Source organism: Pristiophorus japonicus, chromosome 9 (genome assembly GCF_044704955.1).
Source record: "Pristiophorus japonicus isolate sPriJap1 chromosome 9, sPriJap1.hap1, whole genome shotgun sequence".
Lineage (NCBI taxonomy): Eukaryota > Metazoa > Chordata > Chondrichthyes > Pristiophoridae > Pristiophorus > Pristiophorus japonicus.
This window is the reverse complement of record NC_091985.1, coordinates 171,298,332-171,315,256: the sequence shown is the minus strand read 5'-3', so window position 1 is coordinate 171,315,256 and position 16,925 is coordinate 171,298,332. Positions and strand designations below refer to the sequence as shown.

Sequence of the window (16,925 nt, the reverse complement as noted above, 5' to 3'; positions counted from 1 at the left end):
CATGGATTTGTGAAAGGGAAATCATGCTTGACAAATCTTCTGGAATTTTTTGAGGATGTTTCCAGTAGAGTGGACAAGGGAGAACCAGTGGATGTGGTGTATTTGGACTTTCAGAAGGCTTTCGACAAGGTCCCACACAAGAGATTAATGTGCAAAGTTAAAGCACATGGGATTGGGGGTAGTGTGCTGACGTGGACTGAGAACTGGTTGGCAGACAGGAAGCAAAGAGTAGAAGTAAATTGGGACTTTTCAGAATGGCAGGCAGTGACTAGTGGGGTACCGCAAGGTTCTGTGCTGGAGCCCCAGCTGTTTACATTGTACATTAATAATTTAGACGAGGGGATTAAATGTAGTATCTCCAAATTTGCGGATGACACTAAGTTGGGTGGCAGTGTGAGCTGCGAGGAGGATGCTATGAGGCTGCAGAGTGACTTGGATAGGTTAGGTGAGTGGGCAAATGCATGGCAGGTGAAGTATAATGTGGATAAATGTGAGGTTATCCACTTTGGTGGTAAAAACAGAGAGATAGACTATTATCTGAATGGTGACAGATTAGGAAAAGGGGAGATGCAACAAGACCTGGGTGTCATGATACATCAGTCATTGAAGGTTGGCATGCAGGTACAGCAGACGGTTAAGAAAGCAAATGGCATGTTGGCCTTCATAGCGAGGGGATTTGAGTACAGGGGCAGGGAGGTGTTGCTACAGTTGTACAGGTCCTTGGTGAGGCCACACCTGGAGTATTGTGTACAGTTTTGGTATCCTAACTTGAGGAAGGACATTCTTGCTATTGAGGGGAAGTGCAGCGAAGGTTCACCAGACTGATTCCCGGGATGGCGGGACTGACATATCAAGAAAGACTGGATCAACTGGGCTTGTATTCACTGGAGTTCAGAAGAATGAGAGGGGACCTCATAGAAACGTTTAAAATTCTGACGGGTTTAGACAGGTTAGATGCAGGAAGAATGTTCCCAATGTTGGGGAAGTCCAGAACCAGGGGTCACAGTCTAAGGATAAGGGTAAGCCATTTAGGACCGAGATGAGGAGAAACTTCTTCACCCAGAGAGTGATGAACCTGTGGAATTCTCTGTCACAGAAAGTTGTTGAGGCCAATTCACTAAATATATTCAAAAAGGAAGTAGATGTAGTCCTTACTACTAGAGGGATCAATGGGTATGGCGAGAAAGCAGGAATGGGGTACTGAAGTTGCATGTTCAGCCATGAACTCATTGAATGGCGGTGCATGCTCGAAGGGCCGAATGGCCTACTCCACCTATTTTCCATGTTTCTCTGTTTCTATGTCTCTACAAAGTATTTGTACAAAGTCTCTGCTATTTCCTTGTTTCCCATTGTTCATTCCCCAGTCTCATCCTCTAAGGGACCAACATTTACTTTAGCTACTCTTTTCCTTTTTACATACTTGTAGAAGCTCTTACTGTCTGTTTTTATATTTCTTGCTAGTTTACACTCCTAATCTATTTTCTCCCTCTTTACATGGCTTAAAAATGCAGAGAAATGGGCGCTTAGTATTCAAGGATACAAAGATTTCAGAAAATTTAGGGAAGGAAAAAAGGGAGGTGGGATGGCAGTACTGATAGAAACATAGAAAATAGGTGCAGGAGTAGGCCATTCGGCCCTTCGAGCCTGCACCACCATTCAATGAGATCATGGCTGATCATTCCTTCAGTACCCCTTTCCTGCTTTCTCTCCATACCGCTTGATCCCTTTAGCCGTAAGGGCCATGTCTAACTCCCTCTTGAATATATCCAATGAACTGGCATCAACAACTCTGCGGTAGGGAATTCCACAGGTTAACAACTCTCTGAGTAACGAAGTTTCTCCTCATCTCAGTCCTAAATGGCCTACCCCTTATCCTAAGACTATATCCCCTGGTTCTGGACATCCCCATCATCGGCAACATTCTTCCTGCGTCTAACCTGTCCAGTCCCGTCAGAATCTTGGAAGTTTCTATGAGATCCCCTCTCATCCTTCTAAACTCCAGTTTATAAAGGCCCAGTTGATCCAGTCTCTCCTCATATATAAATCCCACCATCCCGGGAATCAGTCTGGTGCACCTTCGCTGCACTCCCTCAATAGCACGAAGGTCCTTCCTCAGATTAGGAGACCAAAACTGAACACAATATTCCAGGTGAGGCCTCACCAAGACCCTGTACAACTGCAGTAAGACCTCCCTGCTCCTATACTCAAATCCCCTAGCTATGAAGGCCAACATACCATTTGCCTTCTTCACCGCCTGCTGTACCTGCATGCCAACTTTCAATGACTGATGAACCATGACTCCCAGATCTCATTGCGCCTCCACCTTTCCTAATCTGCTGCCATTCAGATAATATTCTGCCTTCGTGTTTTTGCCCCCAAAGTGGATAACCTCACATTTATCCACATTATACTGCATTTGCCCACTCACCTAATCTGTCCAAGTCACCCTGCAGCCTTTGAGCATCCTCCTCACAGCTCACATCGCCACCCAGTTTAGTGTCATCTGCAAACTTGGAAATATTACACTCAATTCCTTCATCTAAATCATTAATGTATATTGTAAAGAGCTGGGGTCCCAGCACTGAGCCCTGAGGCACTCCACTAGTCACTGCCTGCCATTCTGAGAAGGACCCGTTTATCCCGACTCTCTGCTTCCTGTCTGCCAACCAGTTCTCTATCCACGTCAGTACATTACCCCCAATACCATGTGCTTTGATTTTGCACACCAACCTCTTGTGTGGGACCTTGTCAAAAGCCTTTTGAAAGTCCAAATACACCACATCCACTGGTTCTCCCTTGTCCACTCTACTAGTTACATCCTCAAAAAATTCCAGAAGATTTATCAAGCATGATTTCCCTTTCATAAATCCATGCTGACTTGGACCGATCTTGTCACTGCTTTCCAAATGCGCTGCTATTTCATCTTTAATAATTGATTCCAACATTTTCCCTGCTGCAGGGAGTTGTTGATGCCAGTTCATTGGATATATTCAAGAGGGAGACTCCCCAAAACAAGCGCTCTACTCGGAGCTCCGACACGGCAAGCGAATCCCAGGTGGGCAGAGGAAATGTTTCAAGGACACCCTCAAAGCCGCCTTGAAAAAGTGCAACATCCCCACCGACACCTGGGAATCCCCGGCCCAAGACCGCTCAAAGTGGACGAGAAGCATCCGGGAAGGCTCCGAAACCCTTGATTCTCATCGCCGTGAGCAAACTGAAGCCAAGTGTCAACAGCGGAAGGAGCGCACGACAACCCAAGCACCCCACCCACCCGTCCCTTCAACCACCACCTCCCCATTGTGACAGAGACTGTAGGTCCCACATTGGACTCATCGGTCACCTGAGAACCCATTAGTGTGGAAGTAAGTCATCCTCGACTCCGAGGGACTGCCAGAGAGAGAGAGAGAGAGAGAGAGAGAGTGAATCATAGAGGTGATTTGCACAACTGCTTTAATCTCAGTAGTGAATCGTACTAGTGACAGGCATGACTGCATTACTCACAGGTACATTTTTCACATTAACTTGAGGTTTTCAGTAAGTTTCTGTTAGCAGTGTTCAGTTAGTAAAAGGGATCCGAGTAAGTCAGGCTTTTCGCACAGAGAGACCACAAAACTGTCTCTGTTAGCTCCAGCCTTGAAATGGCACCTGCAATAGATCTGGAAAATTGGGGAGTTATTCTTGTTAAAACTGAAGTTATTGCAGCTGATTGGATGAGGTAATACTTTGAAACATGCGGATCCTCACGTAGCGAGAGTGAAGGAAAGGGATAAAAAGAGGGCTGTTAGCATAGTTACTTCAGAATTCGACAAGGCTTGGCCAACTGACCCTTCGAGCTCGAAACCTGTGATCCAGTACAGTCTCCAGTCTTGTAGAAACATAGAAAATATGTGCAGGAGTAGGCCATTCGGCCCTTCGAGCCTGCACCACCATTCGATAAGATGATGGCTGATTATTCACCTCAGTACCCCTTTCCTGCTTTCTCTCCATACTCCTTGATCCCTTTAGCCATAAGGGCCATATCTAACTCCCTCTTGAATATATCCAATGAACTGGCATCAACAACTCTCTGCGGTAGAGAATTCCACAGGTTAACAACTCTCTGAGTGAAGAAGTTTCTCCTCAACTCAGTCCTAAATGATCTACTCCTTATCCTAAGACTGTGTCCCCTGGTTCTAGACTTCCCCAACATCAGGAACAATCTACCCGCATCTAACCTGTTCCGTCCCGTCAGAATCTTGGAAGTTTCTATGAGATCCCCTCTCATCCTTCTAAACTCCAGTGTATAAAGGCCCAGTTGATCCAGTCTCTCCTCATATGTCAGTCCAGCCATCCCGGGAATCAGTCTGGTGAACCTTCGCTGCACTCCCTTAATAGCAAGAACGTCCTTCCTCAGATTAGGAGATCAAAACTGAACACAATATTCTAGGTGAGGCCTCACCAAGGCCCTGTACAACTGCAGTAAGACCTCCCTGCTCCTATGCTCAAATCCCCTAGCTATGAAGGCCAACATACTATTTTCCTTCTTTACCGCCTGCTATACCTGTATGCCAACTTTCAATGACTGATGAACCATGACACCCAGGTCTCGTTGCACCTCCCCCTTTTCTAATCTGCCACCATTCAGATAATATTCTGTCTTTGCGTTTCTGCCCCCAAAGTGGATAATCTCACATTTATCCACATTATACTGCATCTGCTGTGCATTTGCCCACTCACCTAACCTGTCCAAGTCACCCTGCAGCCTCTTAGCATCCTCCTCTGCCACCCAGTTTAGTGTCATCTGCAAACGTGGAGATATTACACTCAATTCCTTCATCTGAATCATTAATATATATTGTAAAGAGCTGGGGTCCCAGCACTGAGCCTGCGGCACTCCACTCGTCACTGCCTGCCATTCTGAAAAGGACCCATTTATCCCAACTCTCTGCTTCCTGTCTGCCAACCAGTTCTCTATCCACGTCAGTATATTACCCCCAATATCATGTGCTTTGATTTTGCACACCAATCTCTTGTGTGGGACCTTGTCAAAAGCTTTTGAAAGTCCAAATACACCACTCTTGTTCTCTCTTGTCCACTCTACTAGTTACATCCTTAAAAAATTGCAGAAGATTTGTCAAACGTGATTTCTCCTTCATAAATCCATGCTGACTTGGACCGATCCTGTCACTGCTTTCCAAATGCGCTGCTACTTCATCCTTAATAATTGATTCCAACATTTTCCCCACCACTGATGTCAGGCTAACAGGTTTATAATTACCCGCTTTCTCTCTCCTTCCCTTTTTAAAAAGTGGTGTTACATTAGCTACCCTCCAGTCCATAGGAACTGATCCCGAGTCGATAGACTGTTGGAAAATGATCATCAATGCATCCACTATTTCTAGGGCCACTTCCTTAAGTACTCTGGGATGCAGACTATCAGGCCCCGGGGATTTATTGGCCTTCAATCCCATCAATTTCCCTAACACAATTTCCCGCTTAATAAGGATATCCTTCAGTTCCTCCTTCTCACTAGACCCTCGGTCCCCTAGTACTTCCAGAAGGTTATTTGTGTCTTCCTTCGTGAAGACAGAACCAAAGTATTTGTTCAATTGGTCTGCTATTTCTTTGTTCCGCATTATAAATTCACCTGAATCCGACTGCAAGGGACCTACGTTTGTCTTCACTAATCTTTTTCTCTTCACATATTTATAGAAGCGTTTGCAGTCAGTTTTTATGTTCCCAGCAAGCTTCTTCTCGTACTCTATTTTCCCCCTCTTAATTAAACCCTTTGTCCTCCTCTGCTGGATTCTAAATTTCTCCCAGTCCTCAGGTTTGCTGCTTTTTCTGGCCAATTTATATGCCTCTTCCTTGGATTCAACACTATCCTTAATTTCTCTTGTGAGCCATCTTCCCTGTTTTATTTTTACTCCAGACAGGGATGTACAATTGCTGAAGTTCATCCATATGATCTTTAAATGTTTGCCATTGCCTATCCACCGTCAACCCTTTAAGTATCATTTGCCAGTCTCGTCTCGCCAATTCACGCCTCAAACCATCGAAGTTACCTTTCCTTAAGTTCAGGACCCGAGTTTCTGAATTAACTGTGTCATTCTCCATCTAATAAAGAATTCTACCCAAGGGGTTTCGCACAACAAGATTGCTAATTAGTCCTTTCTCATTACACATCACCCAGTCTAGGATGGCCAGTTCCCTTGTTGGTTCGACGACATACTGGTCTCGAAAACCATCCTTAATACATTCCAGGAAATCCTCCTCCACCGCTTTGCTACCAGTTTGGTTCGCCCAATCAATATGTAGATTAAAGTCATCCATGATAACTGCTGTACCTTTATTGCATGCATCCCTAATTTCTTGTTTGATGCTGTCCCCAACCTTACTACTAGTGTTTGGTGGTCTCTACACAACTCCCACTGGTGTTTTCTGCCCCTTGGTATTCCGCAGCTCCACCCATACCGATTCCACATCATCCAAGCTAATGTTCTTTCTTATTATTGCATTAATTTCCTCTTTAACCAGCAATGCCACCCCGCCTCCTTTTCCTTTCTGTCTATCCTTCCTAAATGTTGAGTTCCCAGCCTTGGTCACCCTGGAGCCATGTCTCCGTGCTGCCAATTACATCATACCCGTTAACTGCTATCCGCGCAGTTAATTCGTCCACCTTATTCCGAATACTCCTCACATTGAGGCACAGAGCCTTCAGGCTTGTCTTTCTCATACACTTTGCCCCTTTAGAATTTTGCTGTAATATGGGTCCTTTTTGCTTTTTGCCTTAAGTTTCTCTGCCCTATAAGCATCTGTACCATAAGCGTCTCAAGCATATGGGAACTATTATTAATAATAGTTATAATTGTATCTGTGATTATTATTAATAACAGTTATCATTGTACCTGTGTGATTATTGATAGTAATTATCATTTTATGTATAGTTCCTATGAAAGCCAAAAAATGCCTTTGAACCCTATTATTTTGTGGAATAACTTATAAATTTATCAGTAAGAGCATCTATTCCCAACAGTTGGCACCTCAGATGAAGGCGCGAAAGTATTGGCATATCTGGTAGGACAGAGATTTTCGGACGGTGACCTGTATTTCTCTGACTTTTAACATTGCTGCGTTACAGTAAGTTATTCTGCCATGGCCATTATCAAACTCTAAACTAGATGAGAGTTTAGAGAAACTTATTGATATTCTTCAAACATCACAATTTGCGTTTGACACTGTCAGATACAGAAATGCATTTAAATCGCTTCGAGCCCCTCGAAGACAAAAGAGGGCCTAAACGTTCAGTGAGGTGCCACCAGAGTTTGGAATGTGGGATGATTTTTGGGTTGGAATCTTAAGGAATAGAGGTTAAGCTGCACATTAGTCAGAGTCGAGTCGTGGCTGCTGATCTCAATGACTCTTTTACCCGAAACCCAGAGTACAAAGACAGGGGGATTCTATTCATGGTCTTCGACCCGAGAGTGGATCCTGGAGCACAAGGACTCCAGGCAATGGCTCGCGATTGTAGTTCAGGCCTTGCGAAGCCTCGGGCTCCCGTACTCAGCACACTAAACCGAGAACAGCTCTCGTATCGGCGAGCCCGCAAACCCGAACTGCTCTGTCAAACAGCCACGTAGACCTTCAGTACAACATCTAATCGACCGATCAATCATTTCATTCATTTACTTTACTGTTTTACACTACATTTTGTTCATTTAAGCTGGTATCGGACTATTATCTAAATTGATGTTTATAAATGATTGGGAGGGTAGAAGTGGGAGTGATGATCAACACTGAGTTGGCCAGTTCCAATTTACCAATTTAACACAATGCTCTCACCAATGACTGTCAGTGGGATTATTAATTCTTGCACAATTATTCAGTCATTTTAATATTTTCCCATTTAATTTGCATAGTGGAGGCATAACAACATTAGACATTACACTCACTCTTTTCAATTGTAATGGTAGCTGTTCTTAACACAATTCATTCTATGTGTGCACCAATGTTCCCTCTAATGTGCGGTCTCTATAGACTTGCTGTACGGTATCTCTTCCAGTGGCAGGAGCTGGTGAGTGGCCTGCGTGGGACCTCGCGATTAGTGCACGGCCGCACAGCGTAGTGAGAACATTGGTGTGTGGCTGTTAACTGCTCAGTAAAAGGTGTTAAATGGTCACCCCCGCCCCCAGCCCAAACCATTGCCCGTCCCTGCACCAGTGTCATCCAAATCGTCCAATCAAAACCACATTAAGGAAGTGCCCCCTTTTAAATGGGCACAAACGATAAACACCCAAATTATAAATAAACCAAAGGAAACTGATCAAATGAATGAAGAATATTATATCCTGTGTCACTGTGTATGTGTCCGTCCATCCCATCCCCGTCTCCCCCCACCCGCCCCAGTCGTTGCGGTGCCCACCGGTGGGGTACAGCCTTGCGTGCACCGGTGGACACCATATGCTCCTTCTCCAGGGCCATCCAGGTACCGACAAGACTGAGGAAGAGAGGCAGGCAGCCAGAGCCTCAACACACCTGGTGGAGTAGGGGCTGAGCATGGCTTTTAGCACCTTGATGGCTTCGGCCTTGGTGTGGACGTAATGCCAGAACCTCCTGTGTGGCAATGTTTCTGTTAACATCCAGCCCACTCTTTCCCCCATCCAATACGTCCCTGACTCTGGTTATCGTCAGAGCCGAGGCCCTCCACTGTCCCATCCAGTGCATCCCTGACTCTGGTTATGTTCACAGCCAAGGCCCTCCACTGTCCCATCCAGTGCATCCCTGACTCTGGTTATGTTCACATCCAAGGCCCTCCACTGTCCCATCCAGTGCATCCCTGACTCTGGTTATGTTCACATCCAAGGCCCTCCACTGTCCCATCCAGTGCATCCCTGACTCTGGTTATCGTCAGAGCCGAGGCCCTCCACTGTCCCATCCAGTATGTCGCTGACTCTGGTTATGTTCACAGCCAAGGCCCTCCACTGTCCCATCCAGTGCATCCCTGACTCTGGTTATGTTCACATCCAAGGCCCTCCACTGTCCCATCCAGTGCATCCCTGACTCTGGTTATGTTCACATCCAAGGCCCTCCACTGTCCCATCCAGTGCATCCCTGACTCTGGTTATCGTCAGAGCCGAGGCCCTCCACTGTCCCATCCAGTATGTCGCTGACTCTGGTTATGTTCACATCCAAGGCCCACCACTGTCCCATCCAGTACATCCCTGACTCTGGTTATGTTCACATCCAAGGCCCACCACTGTCCCATCCAGTGCATCACTGACTCTGGTTATGTTCACAGCCGAGGCCCTCCACTGTCCCATCCAGTGCATCACTGACTCTGGTTATGTTCACAGCCGAGGCCCTCCACTGTCCCATCCAGTGCATCACTGACTCTGGTTATGTTCACATCCAAGGCCCACCACTGTCCCATCCAGTATGTCGCTGACTCTGGTTATGTTCACAGCCGAGGCCCTCCACTGTCCCATCCAGTACGTCGCTGACTCTGGTTATGTTCACAGCCGAGGCCCTCCACTGTCCCATCCAGTGCATCCCTGACTCTGGTTATGTTCACAGCCGAGGCCCTCCACTGTCCCATCCAGTATGTCGCTGACTCTGGTTATGTTCACAGCCGAGGCCCACCTCTCTGCCAGGCACGTTTCGCTGAAGCTGACCACATGGAGGAGCTTCTGAGCAGCGGCTCCGGTAGCAAGAAAGAAAAGAAAGGCTTGGATTTATATAGCGCCTTTCACGACCACCAGACGTTTCAAAGTGCTTTACAGCCAATGAAGTACTTTTGAAGTGTAGTCACTGCTGTAATGTGGGAAATGCGGCAGTCAATTTGGGCACAGCAAGCTCCCACAAACAACAATGTGATAATGTCCAGCTAATCTCTTTTTCTGTTATGTTGATTGAGGGATAAATATTGGCCCCAGGACACCGGGGATAACTCCCCTGCTCTTCTTTGAAATAGTGCCATGGGAATAGGAGAATAGCAAGGGGCCAGAATTGAAGGAGCGCAGGGATCTCGGGGATGGAGCGGGGGGGTGGTGGTCACAGGGCTGGAGGGGGTGACAGAGATAGGGAGGGGAGAGATGTTGGAAACAATTGTAAATGGGGGCGATGCCAGAGGCTGTGGAGGTTTAGAGAGAGGTGGGTGCAGAGTGTGTGACATCAGCAATAAATATGGAAGGAGACCCTACTTCTGTGGGTGGCATCACCACGGAGCTACTCGCACAATTGGAAAGGGCTCCCAGGATAGATCTTTGGGGTGCTCCTGAGGGATAGAGATGCTCGGGCTACGATCAGATAGGTTGCCCGCTTACCCCCTGCCTCCTTCGCTACTTCAAACCCATTCTCAGCCGAGATAGGGAACTCATCAACTGGCAGCCAATCCTCAAAGACCAACAAGAAGAGCCAACAGTTTGGAGTTAGATGCCAAGCAGATGGCACGCGACATGGTGTTAAAGTTGGCTTGGAGCATCTGCGATCTGGTTGCTGCCCCCAAACCTGGAGTCCGTGTGCAACTCGAACTCTAATTGCAGGTATATATAGAGAGTATAATGGAGAGCCATAGAATGATGCAGCACAGAAGGAGGCCATTCGACCCATCGTGCCTGTGCCGGCTCTGTGACAGAGCGATCCAATCAGTCCCACTCCCTGTCAGAAGTAAGGCTGCAGCTTCTGACGGGGAAGAACTCTGGTTGGAGGCAGCCATGTTCCACATCCTGATTAGATCTCGGTTGAAGGCAGGCAGCTCCCGGAAGGACACATGGATACCGAACTATGACCAGCGCTCGACCCCTGTCCTTTTCTGGCTCCCACGTTAGCTGACATTTTGTTAACGGTTCTCTCTCCTCGGGTACTGTCCCCCTCCCCCTTAAATCTGCCGACATTACCCCTCTCAAAAAAACAACCCTCGACCTCTCAGTCCTTGCAAACTACTGCCCCATCTCCAACCTCCCTTTCCTCTCCAGAGTCCTTGAACGTGTTGTCGCCTCCCAAATCCGTGCCCATCTTTCCCGTAATTCCATATTTGAATCCCTGCCACAGTACCGAAACAACAACTTGTTGCGCCTTTAACCTCGTAAAACGTCCCATTGGAGTTTAGAAAAATGAGAGGCGATTTTATTGAAACATATAAGATTCTGAGGGGGATGGACAGGGTAGATGCAGAGAGAATGTTTCCCCTTGTGGGGGAATCTAGAACTAGAGGGCAGAATTTCAGAACAAGGGGTTGCCCATTTAAGACAGAAATGAGGAGGAATTTCTTCTCTCAGAGGGTCGTGAATCTTTGGAATTCTCTGCCCCAGGGAGCTGTGGAGGCTGGGTCATTGAATATATTTAAGATGGAGATAGACAGATTTTTGAATGATAAGGGAGTCGAGGGTTATCGGCAGCGGGTGGAGAAGTGGGACCCGAGGGGCCAAACGGCCTACTCCTGCTCCTATTTCTTATGTTCTTATTGTCCTGAGGCGCTTCACAGCAGTGTTGGAAGACAAAACAAATACATTTTGACACTGAGCCACGTAAGAAGACATTACGGCAGTTGACCAAAAGCTTGTTTAAAGCAGTAGGTTTTAAGAAGCGTCTTAAAGGAGGAAAGAGAGGCGGAGAGGTTTAGAGAGGGAGTTCCAGAGCTTGGGGCCCAGGCAGCTGAAGGCACGGCCACCGATGGTTGAGATGTTAGAATCAGGGATGCTCAAGAGGGCAGAATTAGAGGAGCACAGACATCTCGGGGGGTTGTGAGGCTGAAGGAGATTACAGAGATGCGGGGGGGGTGGCGAGACCCTGGAGGGATTTGTAAACCATGAGAATTTTGAAATCGAGGCGTTGCTTAACCGGGGACCAATGTAGGTCAGCGAGTGATGGGTGATCATGACTTGGTGTGAGTTAGGACTCGGGCAGCCGAGTTTTGGATGACCTCAAGTTTACGTCGGGTAGAATGTGGGAGACCAGCCAGGAGTGCGTTGGAGTAGTCAAGTCAAGTTTAGAGGTAACAAAGGCATGGATGAGGGTTTCAGCAGCAGATGAGCTGAGGCAAGGGCAGAGACGGGCGATATTACGGAGGTGGAAATAGGCGATCTTCGTTATGCCGTGGATATGTGGACATGATGGAGCACTTTAAAATTATGAAGGGGCTCAATAGAGCTGATGTAGAGAAATGTTTCCACTTTGTAAGACTTATAGGCTAAATCTGTTTAATGAAGATAAGATTTATGTCTTTTCTGGACACTTCGGAGTTCGGACTTGTGAGACAGAACAAGACAGACACAGGATGATTCTTTTCTGACCCCTATTCAGGGATTATATTTACTTAGAATAATAATAGAAGAAATACAAGAAATTATGATAGCATTAAATGCACAATAATTTCTAATTATTAGCCCACACCAATCTATCCCATTAAAGTATTTCTTAACAGTTAAGAATTGCCTATTCCCTAAGTGATTAAAAAAGCAATGATACTCATGAGAGTTAACTCCAGCTGTGGTCAGCGAACGGAAATTAACCCACTGATTGGCAACTAACCAGGTCACCACTCACTGTGACTGCAGCCCTGACCTCACGTGTTACTGCCATTATGTACTGTTTTTCTGGATTGTTGCCCACCGTGTACATAATTTTCTAGATGTAAAACAAAGGGATAGTCTTTCACAATGAATAGGGCTTTCATTCTCTTATCTCCTTGCTACAGTGTGAGAACTGTTCCTTTGCAGCTGTGAGATGTTAAAACTCATGAGAAAGTCTTTTGAATTCGCGAAGCCTTTTGGGTCACTAAAAATTGGTCAAGCCAGTTTCAGCCATCTTGGAGCAGTTTGCAAGCACAGTTATTAGCAGAAAATGAAACCAAAGAAATGCAGTACTCTTACAACTTGTAGTGGAGGTCAAAAATGGAGTCAGAATATAAGGTAGTCACTAATAAATCCAATAAGGAATTCAGGAGAAACTTATTTACGCAGAGAGTGGTGTGAATGTGGAACTCGCTACCATAGGGAGTGTTTAAGGTGAATAGTACGATGTATTGAAGGGGAAGCTGGATAAATACATGAGGAAGAAAGGAATAGAAGGATGTGTTGCGAGGATGAGATGACGTGAAGTGGGAGGAGGCTCATGTGGAGCAGAAACACCGGCAGAGAAATGTTGGCCTGTTTCTGTGCTGTAAATTCTATAACATTTTTTTGAAGCTATTATGCAGATAGCGGTACTGTTGGGAATGTGAATGTTGTAATAGTATAGACAAAGGCTGCAGTCCTGCGCCTAGATGCCAAGGATGAATTCTTGGACACGGAGTCTAATATTTGCCATTTATTAAAGGTTGACAGTTACATCGTCGCGGCCAACCAGGATTACAAAGGATGTTTCACCACAAAAAACACACATTACAGTCAGGTGAGCACAGCTCTCCAGATACCTCCCCACTTCATCTCCCTGCATTTGGTTGTGATTTTACCTGTGTATACTGTTTCTAACTGCACTGTTCCACAGGCATCTGCATTCCATGACCATTTATCCACTTTCTGTACCAGTTCCCTGTCAAGATGCCCCCAGGCCTGTTAAATATTATGTCCTCAAAGGTGCTCAGCAAGTTCCAATGTTTGGGTTGGAAAAGCTGAACAAGAGAACTGAGTCTCCTGCTGGGGGAGGGTGGTGGGTGATAAAGTGAATCTAAATGTAAACATGTGCTAGCTGGCCTTAGAGAATGCTGTAGCTAGGGCTCTTATCCCTATGAAAAGAGAAGACGGCGAGGTGCCCTGATAGAGCTCGTTAAAATTACAAAGGGGTCCGATAGGGTTGATGTAGAGAAATGTTTCTACTTGTAGTGAAGATCAAACCTCGAGGTCATGAATATAAGATAATCACTAATAAATCTTGGAAGGAATTCAGGAGGATCTTTAATCAGAGAGTGGTGAGAATGTGGAACTCGTGATCACATGGAGGGAGTGAGGCGAATATCATCGATGCATTTAAGGGGAATCTGGATGAGCACGTGAGGGAGAAAGGAATAGAAAGGTATGCTGATAGGGTGAGGTGGTGAGGTGGGAGGAGGCTCTGGAGAATAAACAGCGGCATGGATTCTGTGCTGTAAAATTCGATGTAACCTTTTGTACAGATACTCACCATTTTGCACAGTCTTGCAATATTTTTTCAACTGCAGAAATAATGGAATATAGTGTAGAATATAAGTCATTATTTTATGTAAAATGGTTTCACCTACAGTCTCTCAATCTTAATTTCTAGCAGTACAATGGCAAAACATTGAATTAAGTAATTGTGCAATTCAAATAATGCACACTCTGATAGTCTTAAGAGATTATTCCATATTCCGGAGATGAATCTTCACATTCAGTGGGAGTCCGTAGATATTTCACGGAGACACTGTGCATCCAGACTGCACGGTGCCTGTGGGAGGAATGTATTGCTACACCCGGCTCCCTACACTGGGAGCAGAGCAGATTGATGGGCCAAGGTGGCTTCTTTGAGTCCAGTTTGTGCTGAGAGACTCTTCAAGAACAGGCCCCAAGGTAGCCTGTTACTGCCCCAGTTCCCCAGGCCAAGGGGAACGTCACTCGTTCTGATGGGCACATGTCCCCATGTTGGTTGTGGGAGGGTTAACCAGAGCGGGATGCGGGATGCATCTTCCTGCAACTGGCACCAAGAGTCCTCATTTGCTCAGTGTGGGGGAGGGGGCCCTTTCCCTCCACTGGGCAGGCCTGGCATGCAGTTTCCCAGCCTGGAAAGGTTGACCGCTTTGGTTCTACTCAGAGTTTACACATTGAGGGCCCAAGTTTGCCCCCGGGGTTAGAACGCGCTGACTTTTTAGAACAGAAACGGCGCCTATTATTTACCTTGGTATTCTCCCCTCCGTCAGGTCGATCCAGGCCCTTGGTGCAGCGCAGCAGAACGTGTGGGGGGCGGAGCCAGGTCCCTGCGCTGAAAACAGTGCCGGGACCTCTGCACATGCGCGCTAGAGTGTGCGAGCATGTGCAGTAGCTCTCGGCCCCCGAGGCTGTGTGGGAAGGGTCTGAAGCACGCCGCCCCTAGCCCTGGGCGAATGGGCTGCCAGGGCGAAGATCGGACTCTGGCCTCCTTCCCTCCCTCCCTCCTTCCCGTTTAGCTCCCGCTCCCTCCCGCTCCACGTCGGCGGCGGCGGGGCCTGCCCGCCTGCCCGGCATCTTGCTGGAGGCCCGCCCCGCCCGAAGTCATCGGCGGCCCGGCCCGGCATCCGCGTCATCGTCGGGGCCCACCAGCCCCGCCCAAAGTCTTTGGCACGGCCCGTTCAGCCTCCCTCTCCCCCCACCCCCGCTCTCCTCTTCCCCCCCCTCCCCCCCTCTCCTCCCCACCCTCCCTCCTCCTCCTCTGCCCCCTCCCTCCCCCTCCCACTTCCTCTTCCCCTCCCCCTCCCCTCTCCCTCTCACCCCTCCCTCCCCTCCTCTTCCTCCCTTTCCCTCCCTCCTCCTCCTCCTCTGCCTCCTCCCTCCACCCTCTCTCCCTCACTCCCCCCTCTCCCTCACTCCCCCCTTCTCTCCCTCCTTCCCCCTCCTCTTCTACCCCCTCCTCCTCTCCCTCCCCCTCCTCCGCCTCCCTCTGTCTCCCCCTCCCTCTTCTCCCCCCCTCCCTCCCCCTTGCTGACAGAGAGAGAGAGAGAGATACTGGGAGGGGTGGGGTGGGGGCATCCCAGCACGCTGTTGGAGAGCTCCCGGTGAGTAGAAATGTAATTTTTTATTGATTGATTGATTTTGTATTATTTTTTTTATTTTTAATTTTTAAATTTTTTTTTTGATTTTATTGATTGATTTATTGATTTATTTATCATTTATTATTGATGATGGCTCTTTATTTGTAAAAGTGATGTGTTTCATGTTTGTAAACCCACCTTTCCACCCCCCCATCTCTCATTCCCTACGCCTGACTTTCTAAGTGTAGGCAAGATTTTTCTGAGCGTACAAAAATCTACACTTACTCCGTTCTAAGTTAGTTTGGAGTAAGTTTTCGCTGCCCAAACTTGCAAAACAGGCGTAAGTGGCCGGACACGCCCCCTTTTGGAAAAAAAAATCTGTCCTAAAATGAAACTGTTCTAACTCACTAGAATTGGAGCAAACTAAATGCCGAGAATTGCAGTTTCTAAGATGCTCCATTCTAAACTAGTTGCTCCAAAAAAATAGGAGCAACTCAGGCCGAAACTTGAGCCCTGAGGCTCAGTGGGTAACACTCTCACCTTCGAGTCAGACGGTTGTGGGTTCAAGTCCCATTCCAGAGACCTGAGCACAACAATCGAGGCTGACACTCCGTGTAGTGCTGCGGGAGTTCCATCTTTCGGACGAGACGTTAAACCATCTGTTCTCAGGTGGACGCAATCTGTTTTAGTGATGTCGGTTGAGGGATATATTTTGTCTCGGACAGCTGGGGGAACTCCCTGCTCTACTTCGAATAGTGTCGATCCATGAGATCTGTTCCATCCACCTGAGAGGGCAGACTCAGTGTATTGTCTCATTCGAAAGATGAGAGAGAGCAGATGGAAGAGAGAGAGAGAGATTGGGTTCAGGTATGATGCTCTGTATGGTCCAATATCCTGGCAGTCCTCGCAGTCCAAGCTGACATGTCAAAGCTCCTTGTGAGGGGAAGGTACTACAGACAACCACTGCCTGTTGGGCTGTAATTGGGCTTTGGGTTAATGATTTCTGAGGAGGAACAGGGTGGAAATCAACCAATAAACGATGAGACAACGAAGGGGAAAGGAAAGTTTATAATAAAAATGTAGTTTAAAATTACCCTCAGTCCACAAACCGCTCCTCACCCCACCCTCCCGCCAAATGAAATTCTTGTTTACCGGTTTATTGAGGATCACGTGTGATCTGAATCCATCCACAGGCAGGAGAGCCTTTCCAAACTCCTAAAAAAGCCGTGCTCACAGTGCTACCGGAATCACACTGGGGCTCCAGATTGCA

General features: G+C 47.2%; 1 protein-coding gene across 11 annotated transcripts in view; it reads left to right on the top strand.

Moving 5' to 3' along the window:
* The window catches only part of LOC139273331 (maestro heat-like repeat-containing protein family member 1), an 81,046-nt gene that overhangs the window by 27,170 nt on the left and 36,951 nt on the right, over positions 1 to 16,925 (top strand). For 8 of the 11 annotated variants that reach the window (XR_011595070.1, XR_011595071.1, XM_070890134.1 and 5 more), the window contains exon 3: positions 13,294 to 13,368. The exons of 2 other annotated variants lie outside the window; for them this stretch is intronic. The gene's annotated coding sequence lies outside the window, so the exon portion shown is untranslated. Of the gene's footprint in view, positions 1 to 12,888; positions 13,369 to 16,925 lie in introns of those variants that run through there. One more of the 11 variants, XM_070890138.1, reaches the window with a different exon arrangement.